General features: G+C 42.6%; 1 long non-coding RNA gene across 1 annotated transcript in view; it reads left to right on the forward strand.

The window, feature by feature from the left end:
* The first annotated feature begins 5,936 nt into the window (after positions 1 to 5,936).
* LOC310766544 overlaps positions 5,937 to 25,249 on the forward strand; it is a 28,583-nt gene continuing 9,270 nt past the window's right edge. Inside the window, exon 1 of the long non-coding RNA XR_014550238.1 lies at positions 5,937 to 6,446. This is a non-coding gene — a long non-coding RNA (uncharacterized lncRNA). The remainder of the gene's footprint in view (positions 6,447 to 25,249) is intronic.

The raw sequence follows: 25,249 nt of genomic DNA on the forward strand, positions 1-25,249 counted from the left end.
ATTGGGGGGGCTGCAGAAAGTTCTGTGGGGCAGATACAGAAACCTGGACAGCCACATTTGAGCCCTCTCTGCAGACTGAGGTTGCTCATCCCTGACCTACACATTCATGGCAGCCATTTTCATTGGTGGGCATGTGACTTACTGGTTGGGGCCTGAGTTTAAAGGTAGAGTGAATTTTCCAGAACTTTTTTTTTTTTTTTAAGAGGTTTCTGCTGTTTCTTAAAGGCAGGTTTTTAACTGGGCTGACAGCTTTTAAGCAGCTTTGCTCAGATGTGTAAGATTTGCCAGCCCTTGAGGACGGGCACAGCTTGTCTCATAACACCTGGCAGCTGGAATCGCATGCCATTAATAATTACCCCACTTGGATACCTTTCAAAATTGGAGATGCCGTCAGGATTCAATTTACGATGTTGTCACCACATTGTGAAACCACCGAAATCAAATGCTTTTCATGTTTCATATCGCTGCATTTCAGAACTGCATCCAAAGCAAGCTGGAGCAGCGGTAGATTTCACCAGAGCTCTTGACAATGCCTTCAAAGTGAGGGAGCTGCTTAAACATTTACTTTATGGTCTGTATTAGGTGTCAATGGAAGTTTTCTTCATCTCTGCCATTAATCTTTCACAATGCTTCTGAATCTGTTTAAGATTAAATAGTTGGCAAACTTTGGAGAGGGTGCTTCAATTGCACAGTAACATCCCCCACCCCACCCTGGTATTTTATAGCCTTAGCATTGTTTACTGACATCTAGGGGAAGAATATTTTCCACCGAAAGGCATAAAGCTCTTGTACCCATTTCTGAAGTTCTCTCAACCGACTTTTCAAAAGTCTTTCTTCAGGTGAATGCAGATGACTGCTTACTGTATGACAACCACTTCAGCAGAGTGCACAAACCATGTGGGAAGCCAGTGGTACATAGGCCTTGATCCAGATATAGTCGCACACAATCTTGGCTGGGGATACATATTCCTGTCTGCATAGCAACGCATATGAAACTGTTATAGTGGTACCTCGGGTTACAGACGCTTCAGGTTACAGACTCCACTAACCCAGAAATAGTACCTCGGGTTAAGAACTTTGCTTCAGGATGAGAACAGAAATTGGGCGGCGGCGGCGGCAGCAGGAGGCCCCACTAGCTAAAGTGGTACCTCAGGTTAAGAACAGTTTAAGGTTAAGAACGGACCTCCAAAATGAATTAAGTTCTTAACCTGAGGTACCACTGTACTGCAGTCTCCCATCTGTACCACATAGGGCAGGGATGTATACGGGACATCTCGGAATTATACCTATAGTGGAACCTATAGTCCAAGGGCTCGGTTCTAAGCCCTGGAGGGCAGCAGCTGGGGCCCAGAAGCCCATACCAGTCAGGGTAGAAGTGCGATGAGCAGGGGTAGGAAAAAACTTACATGCTTGTGCCAGTTCCAGGCTGGTGGAGCAGATAGGCCTGGATTTGGCCACTTATTGGTAGCTGGACCAGCTTAAAATCCAGCAGATCTTTGGCCAATTGAGCATCTTTTCTCTCCCCTGAAATGGCCCATTTATGTTTCTGCCCATACAAGCTTTCAGAGGGCAAAGTTCTCCGCAGCCGTGGAACCTCCTTACTGACAGAGACATGCATGTCTGGGCAAGAGCCAGAACACTTTTGCCTCATCCAAACCCCTCCAGCATGGCAAGTTGGGAGTTCAGATTACTCTGCCCACTGGTAACATTTAAGGATGTTTTTAAGGTTCGTGGCCCGATTTATTTTCTCTCATTCACTCTCTCTGCGGGAAAAACACACTCCATAAGCTTTCTTTTAAAAGACTCATGGGATGAAAACTAAAATTTAAGATAAAGAAAGCATATTTTGGAATCACTTAACTGTGAGAAATATGCAACCAGTATGTCATCTCAAGATAAGCATCAGTCAGATTTATTGCAAAGTTTTGTTTAAGAACCAAAAACAAAAGCGAAGTGAAAATGTTCAATATGCCTTGTTGCATTTTATTTTCATCTTAACTTCTTACTCTTTTTTATTATTTAAGGAGAGGAATGCAAAGCAAACAAGGAGGGAAAGCAGAATGAATGCTAAAAAGGTATTTTTTAAAAAGAGTGGCATTTTTGACAACTGTGAGTGAATTATTTTCTTGTTCAAGTCAGAAGGTATGATCTGCTCTTGACATTTTCATAAAAATAAAAGATCACATTCAAAGAAAATAAGCAATTGTTCAAATCTTTGGGTGTGTTTCTTTTATAAGTAGTCGTTAGTTCTGTTTGGTTTATTTGAACCAAATCAAAAGTAATAGAACAACAGGGCAATCCTAAGGTCTGTTGCAGAAGAACTGAAGGGGGATCACTCCAGTGAGCTCCTAGTACGCTTACAGAAAGCTCTATGGGTGTAGAACTGTGGGGGGAATTCCCACTGGCTATAGCATGGGTAGGCTACCTAAGGCCCGGGGCCCAATCGCCTTCTAAATCTGGCCCGTGGACGGTCCAGGAATCAGCGTGTTTTTACATGAGTAGAATGTGTCCTTTTATTTAAAATGCACCTCTGGGTTATTTGTGGGGCATCAAGGTCTGAGGGACAGTGGACCAGCCCGCTGCTGAAAAAGTTTGCTGACCCCTGGGCTATAGCATCTGAATTAGGGCATTTCAGGGATTCAAAACCACACACACACACACACACACACACACACACACACAAACTTCCCAGCAGAGTCCTGGGTTAGGTCCCGTACCTATGTAGCCTTGAGGTGACATAGTTTTTTACTCTCATTGAAACCAAAAGGAAAAACCATCACAGTATTCAAATGTCTCTCTCTCACACACAATTCACAGTACAGTCCTAGGTAATGTCTTCCTCTGGCTGAATGCACATAGGTCTGCGGCCTAAACCATTTTATGTACAATGAAACACTCAAGTACTTACCAAGGACACCACGACTCTGTCACAACAAGGTATAGCCTTTTTGCAAGGAATAGATACACTCTTTATAATAAGGGAGGGGGGAATCCTGCATATATAACACACAAAGGCATGGGAAATGTGTTGTTGTTTAGTCGTTTAGTCATGTCCGACTCTTCGTGACCCCATGGACCAGAGCTCGCCAGGCACTCCTGTCTTCCACTGCCTCCCGCAGTTTGGTCAAACTCATGCTGGTAGCTTCAAGAATACTCTCAAAGTGTTGTACATGGGAAATGTGCAACTATGAAAAGTAGGGACATTCATTCATGCCGCAGATGAAGAGCATTGTTCATCATACAGGATCTATTTAAAATGAATTCATCCGGTCCTTCTCACATATCTTACTGGTAAAGCAGGTGTCACCCATCTTATATTTCTGCCTAACTGTAGAACCATACATTTGTCCCTGTTGAAATTCATTTTGTTAGTTTTGGCCCAGTTCTCGGATCTGTTATGGCCATTTTGTCTTCAGCCGCATTGCCTACCCCGTCCAAGTTTGGTGTCATCTTCCATTTGATGAGCATCTCCTCAATACCTTCATCCAAGTTGTTTATAAACATGTTGAACAACAATGGGCACAGGATAGAACCCTGCAAAACCTGCCACTTTTTTCTAGGATGACAAGGAACTGTTAGTGAGCACTCGTGGAGTTCCGTCAGTCAACCAGCTATAAATCCATGTAACAGTTACTTTATCCAGTCCACATTTTACCAGCTTCTCCACAAGAATATCATGGGAGACTTTGTCAAAAGCCTACCCCGCTCCCAACAAATGAGTAAAAAAACTGTGCACATGGCATTATAAACAGATTATCTGGGAAAGCCTGGATTCAACCATTCCCAGTTTTCCTTTCTTTTGATTTCAGAGTCTTGTTGTTGTTGTTGTTGTTGTTGTTGTTGTTGTTGTTGTTTAGTCGCGTCCGACTCTTCGTGACCCCCTGGACCAGAGCACTCCAGGCACTCCTGTCTTCCACTGCCTCCTGCAGTTTGGTCAAACTCATGCTGGTAGCTATGAGAACACTATCCAACCATCTCGTCCTCTGTCTTCCCCTTCTCCTTGTGCCCTCCATCTTTCCCAACATCAGGGTCTTTTCCAGGAAGTCTTCTCTTCTCATGAGGTGGCCAAAGTATTGGAGCCTCAGCTTCAGGATCTGTCCTTCCAGTGAGCACTCAGGGCTGATTTCCTTAAGAATGGATAGGTTTGATCTTCTTGCAGTCCATGGGACTCTCAAGAGTCTCCTCCAGCACCATAATTCAAAAGCATCAATTCTTCGGCGATCAGCCTTCTTTATGGTCCAGCTCTCACTTCCATACATCACTACTGGGAAAACCATAGCTTTAACTATACGGACCTTTGCTGGCAAGGTGATGTCTCTGCTTTTTCAGAGTCTTACACACACTTATTTGAGGGTTTCCTCTTATATCCTATTCTTATCACAAACATGTCCCTTTAATATCATTTTTAACTGAGCAAAATTCATGTCAGTGAGGTCTCTTTTTGCAGAGTTCTAAATTAACGCTGAAAAGTTTGAAGAGCTATGTAACGATTTTCCCGATAACTAGCAATTCAGTCTTCCAAATCCATCAGTTACCTGCCTTCGCACATGTCAGCTCCCAGCCTTAGATTTGATAAATGGTTTTAATTGTATCCTGTCACTAAGCGGAATCCCATCAGAACCTGGCAACAGGAAATTGTACGTATTTGCAGTTAGAGATGAAGCTCATGCTACACCTTTAAAATGAACCATCACCCTCCGTGATTGTTTTCTCAAATGTGTTTTTAGGAAACGGTCTTTGTCAAGACTGCAGGAAAAGTAGGAATCAACATACTTATCTCCCCAAGGTGAGCTTTCACACCTTTCAATTTTAAAACAATGGATTGAATCATAAAGTAGCTTGCTTCCAGGAAAAAAGCAACAACCAGATTGCTTCCTTGAAACAGATACGGTCCCTGTAATCTCGAGCCCCACATGTGCTCCAGAGCACACACAGAACTCTTGCATGACCGAATTTTCCCATTCACTTCCATGGAAGAGGGCAACTGTGCATGCACAGCACTGAAAGAAAAGGATCGCTAGCTCTAACCATCAGACAACAGATTGTTATTTTAATTTAGGAATGGGAACATGTGATCTTCCAGATGTTTCTGGATTTCAACTTGCATCAGCACCAGCCAGCGATGTCAAAGGTAGAGGTGTTCACAGTTCAACAACGTCTGGAGAACCACAAATTCCCCATCCCTAAATTAAAACAATGATTTATTCCCTAATGGCGGTACCAGCTATTCCCATTCAATGTTTTACATCAGGCATCCCCAAACTCTGCCCTCCAGATGTTTTGGGACTACAACTCCCATCATCCCTAGCTAACAGGACCAGTGGTCAGGGATGATGGGAATTGTAGTCCCAAAACATCTGGAGGGCTGAGTTTGGGGGTGCCTGTTTTACATGCATAGTTCTTTGTTTTTTGAACTCTACTCAGGGTAGGTGAGTCTTACCCTTATGCTTGCTCTTACTCCAAGAGCAAACATTTCTGCAAATAAGTTAGAATGCGAACAGAAGTTCATGGTGGGCAGAGACATATTGTGACGCTAATTCCAAACTTTGGGCCGCTGTTGTTGAAAGCTTGTTTCGCAGCATCGGGGGGTCCTGTATTGCTTCCAGAGCCACGGTCCTCTTTTTTCAGTGCAAGCACTGCTGGCAGCATCTGCCTCGATTCCATGGGAAAGTATTTGGCCAATCACATGCTGACATGTTTATCTTTCTAGCTGTCAGGATGAGTAAGTATGCAGGCTGAATACTATCATTCAGCTTGAATGGAGAAATAGCTACCACTCGTGAAATCTGACAGAATAAATATACTTTCAAACAAGATCTGTCAGATTCCTATTAATCTTTTGGCTTAGATCCCATTGCAATTGATCTTAAATGGGGTCACACTGACGAGCAAATAACACTGTGGTGTTTTCCTTTCCTTCACTGAGTCTAGGCAGCCGTACGAGACAGTGGCTGCCCGTCGATCGGTGCAGGCATTCCTCCGCTTTCTTCGCACTTGCCTGCACATTTGTGTGTCTTTCAACGTCTAATTACAAGGATGAACCCCAAAGACAGCTTATTGTTGGGGCTTCAACGCTAATCCAATGAAAAAGCGGCGCAACCTCTTCAAGGCAATGACAGCATCTGCCCTTCCCCAGCTACCTTTCAAAGCAGTCAGTTCGTGAGCAGCCTCGAAGCCAAGTGAGAAAAATAGCAAACACATTCAGCCTCATTCCTCCGGGTACAAACTGTGCTCAAAAGAACTCGGAGTTTCAGAGCTGCCCAGAATGTCAGCACATCACTTCCTGCTTGATCTAAGCCGGACTGAACCTAGGCAGAGTTTGATAGCATACTGATCCGTTGTTTTCCCATGATCAAGAGCGGAGCTCATCTCGCCCACTCGGACCACATAGACATTTCCATCTGCACCGATGTCAAAGCATCTCATCCACATCAGAAAGCATCCAGGTCTGGCTCACTTCCTTTCTGGTATTTACATAGTACGGTGGAGGGGGGAGGAGAGACTGAATTGAAGCCCTTGCAGTCCTTTTGGCTCCCCCCTCCCTTGAGTTTGCTTAAGTGTTGGCATCTTGTTTATGCAGCAGAGGCTTGAGAAACTCCCAAGATGGAAAGATAGAGAGAAGGTTTTTTTGCCAAAGTTTGGTTTTTATGGATTTCTGGGCAAAATGTGTGCAGGTCTAAGCCAGGTCCTTGGCATCCAGGTGGCCACCTGGGCATTTCCAAAACAGAAGAGGGCACATATTTGCGTTAAAATTTCAATATATATGTGAATTTGGCAATGTGCCAATATAGAAATCATGACTGTGAAATGAAAATGCCGCACATCTTTCCACAGTGTGGATGACTGTGACCAGGTGACCTGTGTCAATCTTGCTGTCCAGGTGTTTTCGAGACAACTTCAAGGCCCTTGCCGCGCTCTCTCTTCTTGGGGTTCTTTGCCTTTGAACTGGGCTTGGACCAGTCAACCTTGTAAAAGCAGAGGATGCTCTCAAACAGAGGGCTGGCAGCCCTTTTAACAGAAGATTGCCCTCTGTAAAATAGGACAGGGGACCACCCTATTTAAATGCCAGGCTTCACTTCCAGGCAGACTGGTTACCTTCAGCCGAAACAATGGGGATACGAATTAGAGAGCTCACCAGTGGTAAAGAATCAAAACATCAGAAATCTGAGACTCTTGTAGATCCCTGAAGAAATGAGCGAGCTTACTACTATGTTTGTCTAGGGAAGGCTAAGTGGAGAGAACAAAACCAGTCATGTACTAGGGGACATCATTTCAGTTTTAGGTAAAGAGGGACAAAGAGCTTTTTGTGGTTTCACTGCAAAGTCTGAAAGCCAACTCTTGGCTACTGAATCGCCTAGCCCCTACTTAAGAGCATTCATTTTAGTTATTTCATTGTTTATATCACATATACATCCCCGCCACCCCAGCTTTTATGAAAGAGGTTCATGCCTTTAGCACACAGGTTTGGCAAATGTTCCTCTCAAAAATAACAAAAAGGAGGCTTTCCACAGGCATCTGGAAAAATGTCGGACTAAATAGGCCTTTGGTCTGATCACACAGGGTTCTTATGTGGCAAAATCTCAAAATGGTGCTCAAATATTGAAACATCATTGTAGAGTATAATATGTATGCTGCAAGGTTGTTGCTGTTTTTAAGCCTTCTTTTTTGTGTTTGTCAAGAGCTGTGCTCAAATTTTTCTGAATACCCTTTTTGAGATAGGAGGAATCTGAGGTTTTTCTTCTCCTTGCCCCAGAAAAGAAGGCAACCTCGCAGAATCTCCACTGTTTTCTGTAGCGTCCATCATTTCCACACACACACACCATGCCCTGGAATGATGGTAGGTCCAGGGCATTGTGAAGGACACAGCTGCTGCTGCTGCTGCTGCTGCTTTTACTGGCAGCAGAAAAAAACAGAAAAGAACATAGGAGCATAGAAACAGTGAAAAACAAAGCTGGCAGCATGGGTCAGGGGAGAACTTGGGCAGCCATTTGTGGATGTGTGCTATGAATCTTTCCCAAGTATTATGTCCACATAGTTTAACCAGAAGATGTTAGGCAAAGCCTTTCAACTTCCTTTCCCTTTCAATATGTCAATATTGTGTGGTAAACATATCCCTACATTAGCCTATATTCTGGAATTACAATATGTTATGCTGTAAACACCATGCAAGAGTGTCATTTTCTACAAGTGCTTCCAAATGGGGACTTAATATTGTTAAACAGGTCACTGAGATATCACAAATGGCCCAGTGGCAGGAAATTTCAATTCAGATTTCCCCTGGAAAGTAAGTTACTCCTTTATTTTATTTCACATCCTGTGCCTTTGATCCCAGAAAAGACAGCTAGGACAACTAAAGATATGCCTCTGTCAATTGCTTCTGTACGTTCAAAACAGTCCAAGTGGAACTGCTGCCACTGGTTCCTTCTGGGCCAGTTTGGCAATGTCTGAAAGTATTCAATCACCTACTGAACAAATAATCTTTCCCGCGTTAAGAGTGGGGGGAAATAGACACATCCTTTCTTTAGTAGGGTGTACAGTGATGCATCCTACTTCCTCCTCTTTGCAGTCTCCCAGTAGTTTGTTCAGGTAATGATTTGTAAGGCTCATCACAACCTGTAATTCTCCATCACTCCAGCCACTTTTCATCTTGTACGACATCAATACCAGGCACACTGTGTACGGCACTCAATGGACTGTTGATGGGAAATAGGTGGCCTGAATTACATTAGTCATCCTAGGGCTTGTCAATCAGAAGGGAACTTGAATGAAAGAACATGGTGTGCTAGAGTCAAGGCAGCAGAATAGAGACGACTGACATCTGCACCCACATCTGCAGGGAAATGCAAAGCTCGAAGTCTTTCATGAAGAACTTCAGAACCAAGATGTTTTTCTAAAGTAAGTTGAATGTTCCATTTCTTTGAAGGAAAATCAAAACGTTAAACTCCCATTTGGTTGCAACAGGTAGAAGCGCAAATGTTTAAGAGATAGACTTTACACAAGTTGATGTAGAAGTAAATAGCACCGAGTTCGATGAGGCTGTTTGTTGAGGAAGTGTGGAGCAGCTACATAGGAAGGGCTGTAGCATTCAGCTTTGTGCTCAGAAAGTCCCAGGCTCAATCCCAGGCATCTTCAAGAATGTCAGGAATCCTGGAATGTCAGGAATCCTGGAGAGCCACTGCTACTCAGTGTAGATGGATAAAGAGCCACACAGACCATAGCTTCCTGTGTACATGGGCAGTTTCCAGCAAGCATGGTGGAGGATGTCTGGTGGAAAAAACATTGTCTCACCAGCATACCTCCATCTTTGCTGCCAGACTGGCACCTACATCACATCCTGAAGCCCCTCAATTGGATTTACAATAAGTATAGGACCGCACCGAAATTGTAGGGTCAGAAAATTTCAGAAAACAAAGACTAGGTATTTCTCTCTTTAAACTGGCTACCATACTAAGGGTTCACTGCAAAAAGCTCTATAACATATTTGAATTATGCAAGTGTGCAGAAATCAAGACTGCTGATTTTTCTTTTACCTTGCAGGAAAAATTATGACTCCTAATGGAGTAATTTGGGGTTGGTACATGACACTTGCTTAGTAAGCTGTATTTGGCCTTAGAAGTGAAGGTAAACCAATCAGAAGATCCTATTCCATCGGCAGCTATGAAATTACATCTCCACATTGTCAACAAAAATCTCCCAGCAAACCAAAAAGGGAAAAAGGAAGAAGCTGTTTGTGGTTTTTCCCGTTCCAAGTTGCATAGACACCATAATTTTTAAGCATAGTTGCAAGTTTTATAGTTTTCTTTATATATAATAAACACAGTTTGTGGCAGCTTGTATGTGATAGTCAGAGAAACCTCCCATTTTATTTTTAGAAAAGACAAGCGCATTACGTGAGAAAACGTTGTCCTTCTAGAGAAATTATGCATAGGAAAAATTCTAAAATACTCTGATGGATTGTAGCCCCTTTCTTAGAAGTAGGCATTGATGCCACCTTTTTCATACCTTAAGGCACGTGGCTTTTGAACTTTTCAAACTGACATGCTGTGCCAGATCATCAGAGTTGAGCAGCTCCATTTTCTGAGGGGTCCACAGGCAAAATGCATTCAGTGGCACCCCTCCCTGAGCGGGTCCACCTTCTCCTCGCCCACTAACACAGCTATCCATTCTGAGCGGCAATCACTTGAGTGCCAACAGAGCCAGCGGCAAAAGTGGACAAAGCAATGGACATAACGCTTAACTGTAAGTTATATTCAAGCTACACAAAGGGCAGTGGTTTTGACCTACACCTACCCACCCACCCACATGTCTACACCCTGCCAAGTGAGAGGCATTAGCACAGTTCAAGGATGCTGTCCTGAACCCCTGGCCTACCTGGCAGCAAGTCAGTACGCCAAGTCCAAAGTTCTAAGTCTGAGGGTCGAGCCACACAAGCAAAGTCCAAAGGTCAGGAAACGGGGCCAAGTCCAAAGTCCAAAGTCAGGATACAGTCCAGAGTCAAACCCAAAGCACAGTCCCGTGGAGGTCCAGGAGCATCCAAGCTGAGGTCCACCAACATGGGCAGATGAGCAGACACAGCACCTCAGTTCTGCTTCCCTTTTGCACTTTGCTTGCTGATTGCTGCATCTGGGCTTGATGAGGCATGTGGCGCTCACCTGTTCTGAGCCCACTCCAGCTGAGGAATCACACACCTCCTTCCAGAGCTAGCAAGCCCCACCTGGCCAACTAGAGAGCTGGGCTGTGGATCTTTGCCTGCCTCAGCCTCCTAGAGCACAGCTCCCGCTGCTCCCTACAGCTCAGAGCCCACTGTGTTCATGGAGACAGTGGCCCCTCTGATTCCCCTTGTGTGTACGTCCTTCCCCATACCCCGCTTGCCCCGGTGTGTCCCAGTCCCAGCTACATCCTTCGCCAGGATACTTTCCCTCCTCTTACTCCTCCCCATCATCCTGGCAGTTCATGGCAGACACATTCCCAGCCAGGCAGGAAGTGCTTGAGGGGAGCAGGGTGGTGGAGACAGGGTGTGCCCTGGGGAATAGTCCTGAGGCCAAAATAGAGGCCTGGTGAGCTGCATTCAGCCCCTTGGCTCTGATGTTCCCAACCTCTGGCTTATCTAAACATGGCTTCCCACAAACCCAATTCAATCAGCACCATATTGCTGAATCAAGAGCATGGGAACTGGGCATGAGGGAAACCATTCCTGTGGATTGTGCAGCCCATGCCAGCCACACCGCAGTCTCCAAATCAGGAATTAGTGTCTGCTGATAACTGAGACTATGTGGGAGGAATGCAAGATTTTTAATGTCCTCAAGCCCTACGATGAGCGCAAATTTAAAATTAATAAGCGTTTATCAGCCATTAAGCTTTCAGAAAACAAGCTCTTCCTTTGACTTTCTCACAGTGGGATTTTTCTTACCAAACAACTGCAAAACATCACACTCCGTAAAAGCTTTCACAATTCCTCTGCTGATTACACACAGTTCAAAATCCCTCGCAGTGTCAAAACTAAAATGTTACACCTACTGTCCTCAATAAACTTTTTTTAAAAAGATCTTGTTTTTAAAGCTTCACTTGCTTTGCCAGATATACTCATTCCAGATAACAGGAAACATACGGGCATTTTTAAGAGGGCCGAAAAGGCAAGGCACCTTCTCACCCAAGGTAATCTGAAAAGGCAAGACACATTTTAAATGGAAGAGCAGCTGATGATTTGAATAAACCTTCTCTAACAATTTCAAAAAGTGTTTTCTACTTTACCTATAATTGTCAATCCTTAGACCCAGAATTATTAAACTGCAGTTAAAATGTGCAGACAAAAGCTTTCAATTTGTTTTTTCAGTAATTACATAAGCCACCGAAAATGTCACATTCCCCCACCCTGGCTTTTTCAAACATTTTATTGTAGAAAGAAGCAAACTTAAAACAAAACACCAGTTTAGGATGAGAAAGAAATGAAAGCCAAGTCCTAGGGAAGAGGAAGAAGGATTTTGGTTAAGTTGCTTTGTCTGTTTTTCTTTCCATGATGTCAGGCCCTGGAGGCAAAAAAACCTCTCAGACAATACATTTAAGAGAAGAAAAGGTGGGGATGGCTTGAAAAGAGCCATTTGTTTCAGACTGAGCAAGGACCAAATAAAGGCAAAATCACTACAGGTCAGATCTGCAAAGCCCTCTGGAATAAAAATTTTAAAAAAGAGTGACAGAAAAGACACATTTATTTCTTGTAGACATTTCTCCATTAAATTTAACCAACTTCATGCTATGTCCATTAACCGGAAGATAGTAAAACCAAATAAAACTTATTCCCAACAGAAAGGGAAACATCTCCTGGCCCCTTGATGGAACTTGGTGCTAGCTGCTGCTTACTGGAACAATCTCGCTATCCCCCAAAGGCAGAACACATCCCTGAAAATATTTGACATGACACCTGAGCTGAAAAACAAGAAATAATGGTCACTCCTAAGAAAAAACATATAACAATTCCACTCTCTAAAGAACCACCAGACTATTGTGAACCAGGGAAGAAATGTCCCAAGTCAGAAAGAACTGAAGCTTTAGCTCAAGATGCCAGGCGAAAGCTATCTGATAATGCACAGTTTTAGGAAGGGTCTCTTCAGTTTTCATGATGTAAGGGAAAGAAAGAACTATCATCTTACCCTAAGGACGTATTATTTGCATCACAGACTTAGCCTAGTTTAATAGTGATTCTCTTTACACAAATCCCAGCACTATCGTGGAGAGGCTTCGAGGACACATCAACCAGCAGGCTAAACAAAAACTTTGCTTCTCTCCAACAATGGACCAAAGTAGACACAGAGGGTGTGGGGGAAGGAGTTATTGGTTTCGGGTTTTGTTTTGTTTTTGGTTCCTGTTTTTATCATCTATTTTGTGTTTTACATAGTATTTTTAGGTTGCTAACTGCCCTCAGATCTGTGGATAAAGGATGGTATACAAATTTAATAAATAAAGAATAATACCCAAATATAAATCCAGTGCCACCTAGTGACTAAACTGTATAACAGCATTATCCAGACAGGACTATAGTTCTGAGTGTGGTCCTGGAGATCTCTTACAGACTGTTCCCCACCCTAAATAAACTGTAGTTTCTGGAATGGTTGTGAGAAGACCATGAAAGTTAAAGGGCTATAAAATGGATATAAGCCTGTAGACTAGATTTCTCAATCAATCCTTTATTAGGCATAGCAACCACACATTATAAAACAAACACCGTATACAGTGGAAAATACAAATTCAGCATAACAATTTGCATAAATAATACAGTCTAACACTAGATAAGCCCTTTGTTATATTTCATGAGAAGATTTTCCCCCCTTCAGAATATCCAAAATATCCCCTCGCAGAGCAACAATTTTCAAAATTCTCTGGGAAGAGAGGTCAACCATTAAACCACTCTGAGAATGGTAGCTTCAGGAAAGGAATAGGGGTCTCTTAACAACTCTTTTCACCCTTAATGAACTATAGTCCTGAGGAGTTACGGGAGAAGCCATGGCTGTTGAAAGTGGTATGATACTGCTTCAAATGTATAGTGCTGATGGGGCCCAGAAGTTGCTGGACTACAACTGCCATAAGCCCCAGGCAGCAAGGGTAATGGTGAGGGATGATGGGAATTGTAGTCCAACAAACATATTGAGGGCTATAGGGCTCTCTTAGGCCACACAAGAAAAACAGATGACTATGGCTTGGAATCAGCAGGGGTCTCCAGATGTAATCTCACATCACTTTTAAGTGAAGGGACCATAGCTCTGTCACAGCACATGCTTTGGATTCAGAAGGTCAAAGGTTCAATACCTGGCATCTCCAGTTTTTAAAAAGGGTCATGCTGCAGGTGATGGGAAAGACCTCGGTCTGAGATCAGGGAAAGCTGTTGCCAGTCAGAATAGTCAGCACTGGCCTAGAGGGAGAAATAGCTCTGATCTCCTGTAAGACAGCTTCCACTGGTCCAATTAAGGAACCATACTGGCTCACAGGGCCAAACTAAGCAATGTTCAGGAGCCATGTTAAAAGGCTCCTGGTGGGCTTTCGTTTTCCCTCTGCTGGTTTTTTAACTGAAAAGCAGTATCAGAGACTGCACGCAGGAGCAAAAACCAAACCAAAACAAAAAGGTGGGATGGAAGATCTTCTTAATTATTGCACTTCACACCATTTTCACACAGCAGCACCCCCAAGCTACTTTCCCAGCCATGAGGGGCTGGGAGAGATTATGGGACTTGTCTTCTGGTAAAAGAAAAGCAGCTAGAGGGTAGGAAACAAATATCAAGTGAGGGAAAGGGTTAAGCCACACACACACACACACACATTCCTCTGCTGAATATTCCTCCAGCCGCCTGCATATTAGCTGGTATGGGACCAAGAACTTTGCTTATCTCAAAAAGTCCAGGCAACAATTAGCCACACTCATGCAGACTTTAATATAATGTTAGAAATAGATAGGGAGGCTCTTGCCCAGTGGGAAAGGTTTTAAAGGAGTGCATTTTGGAATAAGACTTTTCCTGTATTTATGGATAAGATATAAGCATTGATCAAGCATCCCTTGGACTCTCTGCTTTGTTTCCTTTTTGAGTTAAAATCAAGATGGTTGATGAAAAGACCTATATCATGTGTGGAATGAGATAAAATATTAAAAGAATTCCCAATCAGCCACATAGAATTGTTCGACATTCACAAGTCTATTTGAATATGTGGTTTCGTCTCCCAGTCTTCCATTATGTGACAACAATCCATCAGAATCATAGTGTCTGTTTTTCAAGTATAGCCAGGCACAGTATAAAAGCAGCCCTATAAACATAGCTTGCATTTTACTTTATTTTTGCATTATGCAGCCCAATAAATTATTGAATTTCTCTCTCTCTTTGGCCCCTTGAGAAGTCATTTGCTCCCCTATCCCTCATCCCACTCTCCATACAAGAGTGGTACTCTATAAGAGGCTAACTTCAGAAAAATCATTTGGTCCAGAATGCAGCAACAAGGATGTTGGTGGGTGCTTGATGATGTCACACCAATCCTGGTTACCAATCTTCCGGGCAAATTGAAAGTGCTGATGATTGGGAACTTCTGGGAGGAACGATGTCTGACTAGTCATCTACTGCTGACACTCTACCAACAGAGATAATTATGTGGTGATTAATTGTCTTCTCCCAGTCTTAAAGTCAACTCTCCACATTTCTTCACCAGCATTCAAATTTTATTTTGAAAAGTCCCCATGAAAATTCATCTGCCTTCTAATGTGCACTTCCCCTGATATAACCCATTATGCTTTTTGCAAGCAATTTTCTTCTAATATAATAATTTTTGCATTGGATCATTTTGATTGGAGAACTGCACTGGGTGTGGAGAAGTGAACATTTCTTGGAGTTGACTGTCTTTCAGTTCCTGAATTTCTACCAAGAAAGACATTTTTATACAGCAAACCTGTTTGTTTGTTTGTTTGTTTGTTTGTTTTTGTTTTTACATTTTCTCTATAGATCTGATTCCCAGCACTTCAAAACTCTCTCTCTCTCTCTCTCTATATATATATATATAAATAAATAGAAGCTGGCATATGCTGTCCAGCCCAATATGTATGCCTGTTCCATGCTTTGAAACTGCACAATCTGACATTTGCAAACTCCAGGATCTCTGGTGATATTGCAATTGATAGGGCACAGCTCCCAGAACATATTCAGTTTGGCAGGTCCTGAAAGTTAAACCTCAGGTTTTACTGCAGTGCTACAAGGGATACCTTGACTGACAGAATCCCCAAGCTGCTCCTTCTGCAGTCAGGGCAGCGCTTCAGCGCAAGCATAGTTATTCAACAGGGAACCAAAGAACTAAAAGCTAGTAAATATATCCATCTATAAGGCACAGACAGATGAAATCTGATTGCAGAAAAGCAGCCACGACAGAATCACTTTGCATGCTGCCTCAATGGGAAGGAGAGGGAAGAGGCTGCACAAAAAATTTGGTGTTTCTCACTCCCCAACCCTCACCATTTCCACAACATATGCAAAGCTATTATTCGGGCCGCAGCTCAGTGTAACAGTACCAGTGGCACATGGTGAAATTTTTCATAGAGGAGCAGTTAGGGCCAGAATTGCCTCCTTTTAGCCACCCTGCTAAAATCTAAGCTGTGTACACACATAGCCTTTGAAATGCACAGGGATCATTTTTTTCACAATGCACTTTTGTGCATAGCCATTCTACACACCTTCCTGCAATAAAGCCATCTAAACTGGCAGCTACTGTCTGCGTTGTCTGCATACACAGGTGGGCATGTAATCCAACCAGTACACAGTGGTATTCTCTATTCCTCTCCCATCAATTAGTATTCCTACAGACATACAGAGATAGAAATAGATAGATGATAGATAGATTAGATAGATAGATGATAGATAGATAGATGATAGATAGATGATAGATAGATAGATGATAGATAGATGATAGATGATAGAGATATATTTGTGGGATAATGACACCATGAGGTTGATATCTTCTCAATACCTGAGCTGAAGTCCACCTACATCTGGAATCAATAAAGTTGTGGCCATTTTCAATCCAGATCATTCTCTGCTTGAGTTTATTTCATCACTCCTTACTTTAGCCACTGCCTAGGGGTGGGTGGAGTTGTAACTTGGACTACAACTTTTGTACAGCACCTGCATCCAGCACTGAATGAACATTATCGCACCATGTGTACACAACCTGATTTATCTGGGGCATGAATGATGGACACTTGGCTTGAGCATTGTGGAACCTGCAACTACTGAAACTAGCTGTGTTTTAAATTTGGAAAAACAACTTCTAAACTGAAGTCAGATTATATAAGGTATTTCAGATTTACAGAATATCTTGTTTCTGGGGTGACGACCTTAATAAAGTTTTGACTTTTGGCCTTCCACATCTGAAACTTCAATTCCATTTTTTTAACAGCTGTGACATCTGTTTAAACATGTGCCTCGAGGGTCAAATAAAATGTAATCGTAAGCCCTGGTGCCATTGTAAAAATCATCATTATCATCTTGGTTCAAAATGTCTGAGCCAAAATTTCAAACATTGGTACTGTTGTTGTCCTGACTTTTTCTGAGGAAGTTTCTATCAGTGTTTAATTCTTAGCATCCTATAATAAAACTAGAATATTTATTAGTGGCATGTGCCCTGAGTGTCTCTTTTCAAATATCCCTCCTTGCCTTGCCTGCCCCAGGATACAGCAAGGAAACACCAAAACAGAGTTTCACAAAGTCAACACGGAAGAGTCACAGTTCATTATATTCAGAACCAGAAGGTCTAGTCTGTTTCCCACATTACATGGTAGGAAATGTTCGTATGCCATACTGTGTGTCATAATACCCAGAACGAAACAGGAGAAAGGGGTGAACTGCAAGAATAAGAATAACCTGAAATGGATTGATGGACCAGTCATATTTATTCAAGAGAGATTGATTCAGAATACTAAGGAATGTCGGCATGGATGGATTTTAGAACATCTTCAGATGTGGACTGTAGACCCTGATTAGCATAACTGCATTCACCATTCAGCTTTTGCTCTTGTTTGTTGTATATTCACAAAATTATAATGTGCTTTTGTAGAACTTTTGTGAATATCTAACACTATTGGTTATTGTTATTTCATGGTTGGTTTTGCCATTGCGGGCCCTTTTTTTGCCTTCTGTTCTCCATCTTAGAGGGAGTAATGGCCAAACTTGACTGCCTGCTATACCCAACATGCTTTTCCAAGCAGGTGTTTGTTGCCATCATTCTTTGACACTCCCAGGGAATATTGTGCACATGCACCAAAAAAGAAGTGAGAAATACTTAAACTCTTATAGGCATAGTTCAGCTGTAGAGCCCATGTTTAGCATGCAGGAGATCCCAGGTCCAGTCCTGGGCATCACCACTTAAAAGGATTAGGAAGTTGGTAATGTGAAAGAAACATCCTGAGATCTTGGAAAGTCACTGCATGTCAGAGTAGACAATCCTGGACAAAAAAAAAAACCTAGCCTTCCTATAGTTAGCACGGATCAAGTCCTAGCCAGGCATTCAATCTACTTGCATCAAAAGAAATATATGAGGCAGAGTAGAAGTGTACTGCCAATCCCTACACCTTCTGCCATGTTGCCTGGAGGACAAAATCAAGGCTCTAAATTGGACAAGGGGTCTCCAAGAATAGAGAAGACTCCCTACTTCACACCTTTGTCCTCAAACTCATTGAGGGCTGTAAAGGACAGAGATGTGCTGCAGGAAGGGATGTGACTTACTAGCCTGCCCCTGCTCCCTCTCACCTATTTGCTTTAATGAAAGTAGAAGGAACACCCAAATACAGCTGTTATGTGGCTATTAACTATCACTTAGACTGAACTATCCTGAGCTAGCAAGAGAAGCCTGAGTGCAAGCATAGCTGGCTTATCTGCTGCCAAGGTGCTTTAACTGCAGACACACACACCATATATTTAAAGTACTTCCCACAAAGAATTCTGGGGGGTGTATTTTACCACTTGCAAAGCTGCAATTCCCAGCGCCCTCAACAAACTACAGTTCCCCGGATTTTGGGGGGGACGTCATGTGTTTTAAATCCAGTGCTTTTTTTTCTGGGGGTACGCAGGGGTACGCATACCCCTAAACATTTTGTGAATCTAAGTTTGACCTCATTGAGGGGCAGTATTTCAATATGAGTAGGAAAATGAGAGTACCCCTAAACTATTTTTTTTGGGGGGGAGCACTGTTTAAATCTATGGCGTGTGTGCAGCCAGAGGATTTGTGGGAGCTCTCGCTCACTTTCCAGTTTTCACTTGCCTACATTGCAATAGATTGCATGAAGGTGCCATTTATGAGTCTGGACCAGGGAATAGTTATTAATGAGATGCTTGCCTTGGCAGTGGTTAGATGCATCCTTCTTCCTATAGACTTCATTGGGTTTCCAGCACCCTCTTCAAAAAGAGCAAAATCCCCGGCTTCCAACGTTAATGTCACTACTAGTCATCTGTAACCTTGTAAAACATGGTACAGAAAAAAACATTGTCTGTTTCTTCCTGATTTCCATCATTCCCTCCCTCCTTTCCACACACATACACACACACACCCTTTCCTGGCTTTTAACTTTCTCCTTTGAAATGTTCTCACAGGGTAATGCAGCTTGTTAACTGGCTGCCAGTCTGATTTTTCACAAGTTTGCCACGTTGCAGTGACAGGACCGTAGCGAGACCCAGATGCTGCAGAGTAAATAAATAGCACATCTGGGATTTGGAAGTGGGCTGGCTCCACATTATGGAAAAAGCCGATGCAGGGACATATCCAAAGAACACACAGCTGGAAACCATTAATGTTGGAAGGAGAAAGGGAGAAGGGGGCAGAGGACTGGAATGGGGGGGGATTACTGGCGGTCACAAGCCTGAGAGCTGTGAGCGTCGATAGAAACTCCATTTATACAGCCGCTGAATTTACTGCATTCCTGAGAAGCGAATGGTGGTTTATAATAACTGACCTCAAGTAACACAAATACGGATCAGGCAGGGGTGGGAAAACTGGCTGGGAGGCTGAAAACATTTGGAGGGAAATGGTGAGATGATCCTGATGGCCATGGATTTGTAGCAGCAGGAATCACCCTTCCGAAACTTGCTTTGGAGAGAGGCACAGCCATTTCCTAAGCCTAGAGTGCCACATGCAGATTCAAGCCTGTGCAGACTGAGACAAAATGCACAGTTCGTCATTCATAACAGGAGAGGCTGGTAGATTATTCATGTGTGTGATTCAGTGATGACTGCCAAGTGGGTTGTGGTGGATTGTAGAGACTACTTGGTTACTTTTGTTGTGAGTGGTGAGAGACAGGATATGGGGGAACTGGAACAGAGGAGAGGAAACTAAGACCCAGATGAAATTTCTCAGAATTTTCAGACAGTGTTTGGCTGAGTATGCAGATCCAATGAATGAAGAGAAGCAATGAAAGAGAGGAGAAATGGGCAGGGACAAGGAGGGAAGCAAGAGGCCAGGCAGGAGATGTGTGGTAAAATAGAAGAGCCAGAGGCTGGGCTCCACTGGACCAGTTTACAGGGGTTCTGTATGCTGGTTACACATAATTCTTCTGTCTGAGCCTTAAGGGTTTCTGCACCAGCTCATAAATGATTAGGCTATCAGAACTAGTGATGGATGAATCATTTCTCTTTTTTCCGGTTCTTGGTTCACTTCTCCACATTTCCACATCAATTTGCAACTTTTAAGAAAGTTCTCATGAAATACATCAGCTTTTTAGTGTTAATTTATCCTAATTGACACATTTTTGCAAAGCAATTTCCCCTAATATATGGCATATTTGCAAGTTATGGTCACAAATACAGTATGTGCATTATTGTGCACACTACTAAGCTGGAGAGCTGCATTGCAAAATTCAGAGAGTTTGAAAAAATGGTTGTGTTTTGGTTTTCCAATTGTCCACAAAGTGCAAATTTGGCAGGTTCACCTTTAAATGTGAACTGAATCTAATCTGATATGGCAAATGGAGATTTTATCGTCCTTGTACGATCTGCTGAAATTATATTTTACACTAGATCAACCCCATCCTCTTTAGCAACTGGGTTGAACTAAATACAGATGGACAGAAAACTCATATACTCCATTCCACAGCAACCTTTAATTGGGATTCCATTTGCAGTCCACTTCTTCTGTGCTGTGGCTCGTAATAAAAACCACTCATTCATGCTGCAACCTACCGTAGCCTAGGAATTTGTTACCTGAACCCTAATCAGACGACCTGTTTCCATGGATCACTCTTCAAGATTCGTAATTCATCTCTCTCTCTCTTTCTTATGAAGGCTTTTGTTAGCACAGACCTCCTGAGCAGCCCCTTCAGTCATTGCTCCTCATAGTCCATTCTCTTTGCCAAGGTACTAACAGGTGGTTGAAAAGATTCCAAGAGTGGGGTCAGCTGAGGCCTCTGACAATAGCTTCACAGTTTCCTTCTCAGGAGTGTGCTCTAGCAGACTTCCTGGCTGATGGAGAACATGCTTGGTATTTTACAGTCTTTCTCACATAATCCTTTAAGTTGCAAAAACTGGCTGCACATCAAGCTTGATGGTTGGGGAGTCAGTACCTAGAAAGCACAGAGGAGCTGTTTAGCTTTCAGAAGGACCACACCACACCATCAGAACAACTGTGCAATAAGCAAAAAATAATAATTAAAAAAATCTATGCTTCCCCCCAGAGTTTAACCCAACAACCTTTCGGCTAAAGAAACTGGTTCTGAACCAGTAAAGCTGTCTTATAACTGAGTCAGATCACTGATTGAGCCAGTCAAAGGAACACAGGAAGCTATTTTATACAGAGTCAGGCCACTGGTGCATCTCATTCAGTATTGTCTATACAAGGAGTAGGGAACTGGATCCAGCCAGAGCCTTATCTCTCCTGCTCCCCTGTCCGTGGGCCAGATTTGGCAGTTGGGTGGGGTTCACCCTCCTTTTAATCACTGGGTGTCACAATGATGTCAAGTGACATGGTGCTTTGAAGTCCCAACAATCAGCTGATCATAGGGACTCCAAATTGCCACCCTGGGGCTTGCATAGAGACTGGTGTGGTGCTTTGAAGCCCCAAAGGTCAGCTGATTATCAGGACTTTAAAGCGCAGCACAAGGCTATTTTCAAAGGGAGTTGCAAACAACCCTGCACTGCACTTTGAAGTCCCACTAATAGGAGCTAAGTATGCAGTGCTTCTGAAGTCCCTTTCTGCCCTGCATCATCATCATCATCATCATCATCATCATCATTATTATTATTATTATTATTCAGTCCTTCATTCAAAGATCCCAGGGCAGTTCACAACAGAAAAATGCAAAATGAGAAAACATAATGTTTTGTATTTCTTTCTACCTGCCTATGCAACAGGTGATTGGCAGATAAGCATGGCTTAGCCAAAATGGCTTGGCAGAACAAATGAGGATGCCTGGCAGGTTTGGACTGAATGAGTTAAAATGAATGACACCTTCAGTGTCTTCCCTGACACTTTTTTTAAAAAAATCATCCACCTTTTTTATCACCCGGGTAGATTTAAATCATTTATAAAGCAATACCATAGGGGATTTTTATACAGGTCCTGATCCAATATCAAATATGAAAAATAAAAATAATGACAACATTAGACCCACATGGATGCAATTTAATCAGCTATGTTTTATTTTTGTGTCAATGGTGAAACAACAAGCAACCAGACTTTTAATAGTATTTGAAAACTAATAAACAAAAATCATTTACCACTTTTCATGGCCAAAGCAGTTGGAGCACCAGCTGATTTCTTCATTGTCTTCTTAATCATCTCTTCTTTAAAAAGAAAAGTCTCTTTCATAGCATTAGTCCCTTTCTGCTACAAGGGAAAACTGGAGGAAGCAATGTATTCAAATCTTTAGTTTAAAAAAAAAGAAGAAAAAGACGACAAGTAATTGAGAACTGTGAATTTATTATGCGTTCATTTCTCATATTTTTGAGAGCCTTATGACTGCTCCACTGGGGCAAAAGATGCCACGAATGCTGGTCACCACAGCTGGCATGAAATCTCCACTGGCGAAGCAGGACTTGGCATCCAACATCTTGATGCAAATTGTATCATTTATATCAACTATATATTTATATCATTTAATACAACATCTTGATGCAACTTGACATCTTTCCGCAGGGCCTGCAAGACAGAGCTGTTCCACCAGGCCTTTGGCCAGGGCACAGCCTGACTCCCTCCTTCAGCAATCTTCGCGGAGCTCTGGCCCAATGGTTGCCATTGGTTTGATTTGGATTAATTTTATAATGAATGATTTTAGAGTGTTGTGTTGTGTTGTACTGTTTTACTGTTGTTAGCCACCCTGAGCCCGGCTTCGGCTGTGGAGGGCGGGATATAAATAAAATTTATTATTATTATTATTATTATTATTATTATTATTATTATTATTAGTTGCCAGCAAGCAGAATATATGTTTAGCTACAGCAGGTGTCGCAGGATGTAGCATTTTGAAACACTCTCCCATGTATCTCCCAGTAGGCTACCTCGTGTCCCAGTTTTACACCCTAGATGCCCTCCCCACCTGCATGGAATTCACTCTCCACCTGCACTCCCCACCTGCATAGGATAGAGTACAGATTGGGTGGGGAGTGTTCCCTGCTTATTGAGCTTTCCAGAGACATCTGGTGGTCCACGAGCAGAATACTCAGCTAAATAATCACTCACTGATCCAGAAGGCCATTCTGTAAGGCAGCCTTCCCCAATGTAATGCCCCTCTGGGTTTGAGGGGGGGTTTATTGGGGGAGAGACTACAACTCCCATCAGCCCCAATCAGCATAGCTATTGGTCAAGGATGATGGGAGCTGGAGTTCAACATGTGGAGTGCACTAGGCTGGGGCATGCCGCTGTATGATTTTGATAGATGGCTCATCTTGCCGTTCCCATTACTCCTTGCATTGCTGTTCTACTGGAATCGCTGTGCCATATGTGGTTCTGTTTTAATAATATTAACTGTTAAAGCTCCCTGGTTGTTTTTGTGATGTTTGTCTTGTTTTGATTTGATGTTAGTATTTTAACTAACTGTTCATTCTTGCGAGACACTCTAGGGTCCCAGGGGGTCAAAGGATGTCAGATAATCTAATGATAAACATGTTTATATTTTTCTGTTCCTAAGTGCCAATTTCACCAAGTACTGAGATTCAAACTGACAGTGGTATTTTGCCCTGATCTAGTTCAGTGGAGATTAATGCTGTTCCACTGTCCAATTTATATATAACCTTTTTCCAACCAATACCTGGCAGGATTTTAGTCTTGCAACAGGCCTGTAAATTAAGTTAATGAGTGGTCCAGATGCAGAAATATAGGAAACTGCCTTTTACCAGGAAAGGCTATTAGTCTGCTTAGTTCAGTACTACTCTGTGTTCAGTACATACTACTTAGTTCAGTACATACTCTGTACTGTCTACTCTGACTGGTAGAGATTCCCCAGGGTCTTCAGAAGAGGCTTCTCCCCCTTCTAACTGAGCCTTTAACTGAAGGTGTTGAGGATTGGTCCTGGAAACGTTTACATACAAAGCATGTCATCTGCTACCAAAATGGGACATGAAATCAAGGATTCCCCAAGTAGGAAATGTGGCAGTACTTTGTGACAATTCCCTTCACACGGTTGGGATAAATGCAAACTTGAGTTATGGCAAAAAGGTTAAATTTCTAGGTACTCTAAATTCCATGCTGCAGAATAGTTGGTTGTGAAACCAACCAGAGGGGAGAAGACCCTTAATTTTAAGTGGCACCCAGGATGTGCTGTTGAACTGACTTGGAAAAGTGACAACAGTGCTACCAGTTTTAATATATATGCAAGCGGGCATTTACCAATAAAGTTCAACATACTCACATTTGAATTCAGAAGACAAAGCTTCTCAAAAATGAGGAGATTGTTGTCAAGGAAGTTGAAAGAGAAAGTGAAGAGGGTCAAATCTCTCCAGAATGCTTCAAGGTTATTCGAAACCACAATAATAGCTCAGCTAAAACAAAGAGTGTCTTCTTCTTCTTCTTTGGTGATCGCTCATAGCCAAGTAAGATTGTCTTCCATAAGCATGGTTTAACAATGAGCCCGTAAGTGACTGTGGAGGCTAATTCTGGATCCACACGTCCTTCCACAGTGGGAACATTGGTTTCCGGGTGGGAGTTGATTGTGCTGAGGGTTTGCCAAGTGTGCCTTCCTCTTAGCATGTTTCTCCCTTGCATCCTGAGTTTGAGCATCTTCAAAGTGCATGACACCTTTGGTAAAGGCTGTTCTCCAACTGGAGCACTCGCAGGCAAGTGTTTCCCAATTGTTGGTGTTTATACTACATTTTTTTAAAAAAAAACTGCCTTGAGACAGTCTTTAAACCTCTTTTGTTGACCACCAGCATTATGCTTTCCATTTTTAAGTTCGGAATAGAGTTGTTGGAAGACGCATCCACACAACATGACCAGCCCAACAAAGTTGATGTTGAAGAATCATCACTTCAACACTGGTGATCTTTGCTTCTTCCAGTACACTGGTATTAGTTCGCCTGTACCACAAATCAGGAAAGGTACTACCAAGACTAAGAGGATGTCAGCAAGGTTAACTAGCGGAGTCATGTTTAACAAACTATTAGAGGCAAGAAAGCTATCTTCAGAAAATGAATGTTTTGTCCAAATGAGGAGAAGAAAAGGAATACAAACTCTGGCAAATAAAATGCAAGCAGACAAGAACAGATGCGGAAAGCAAGAAAGAATTTGAGGAACACTTACCTAAAAAACATTA

The sequence above is a fragment of the Podarcis filfolensis genome, assembly GCF_964270895.1.
Source record: "Podarcis filfolensis genome assembly, chromosome: 7".
NCBI lineage: Eukaryota > Metazoa > Chordata > Lepidosauria > Squamata > Lacertidae > Podarcis > Podarcis filfolensis.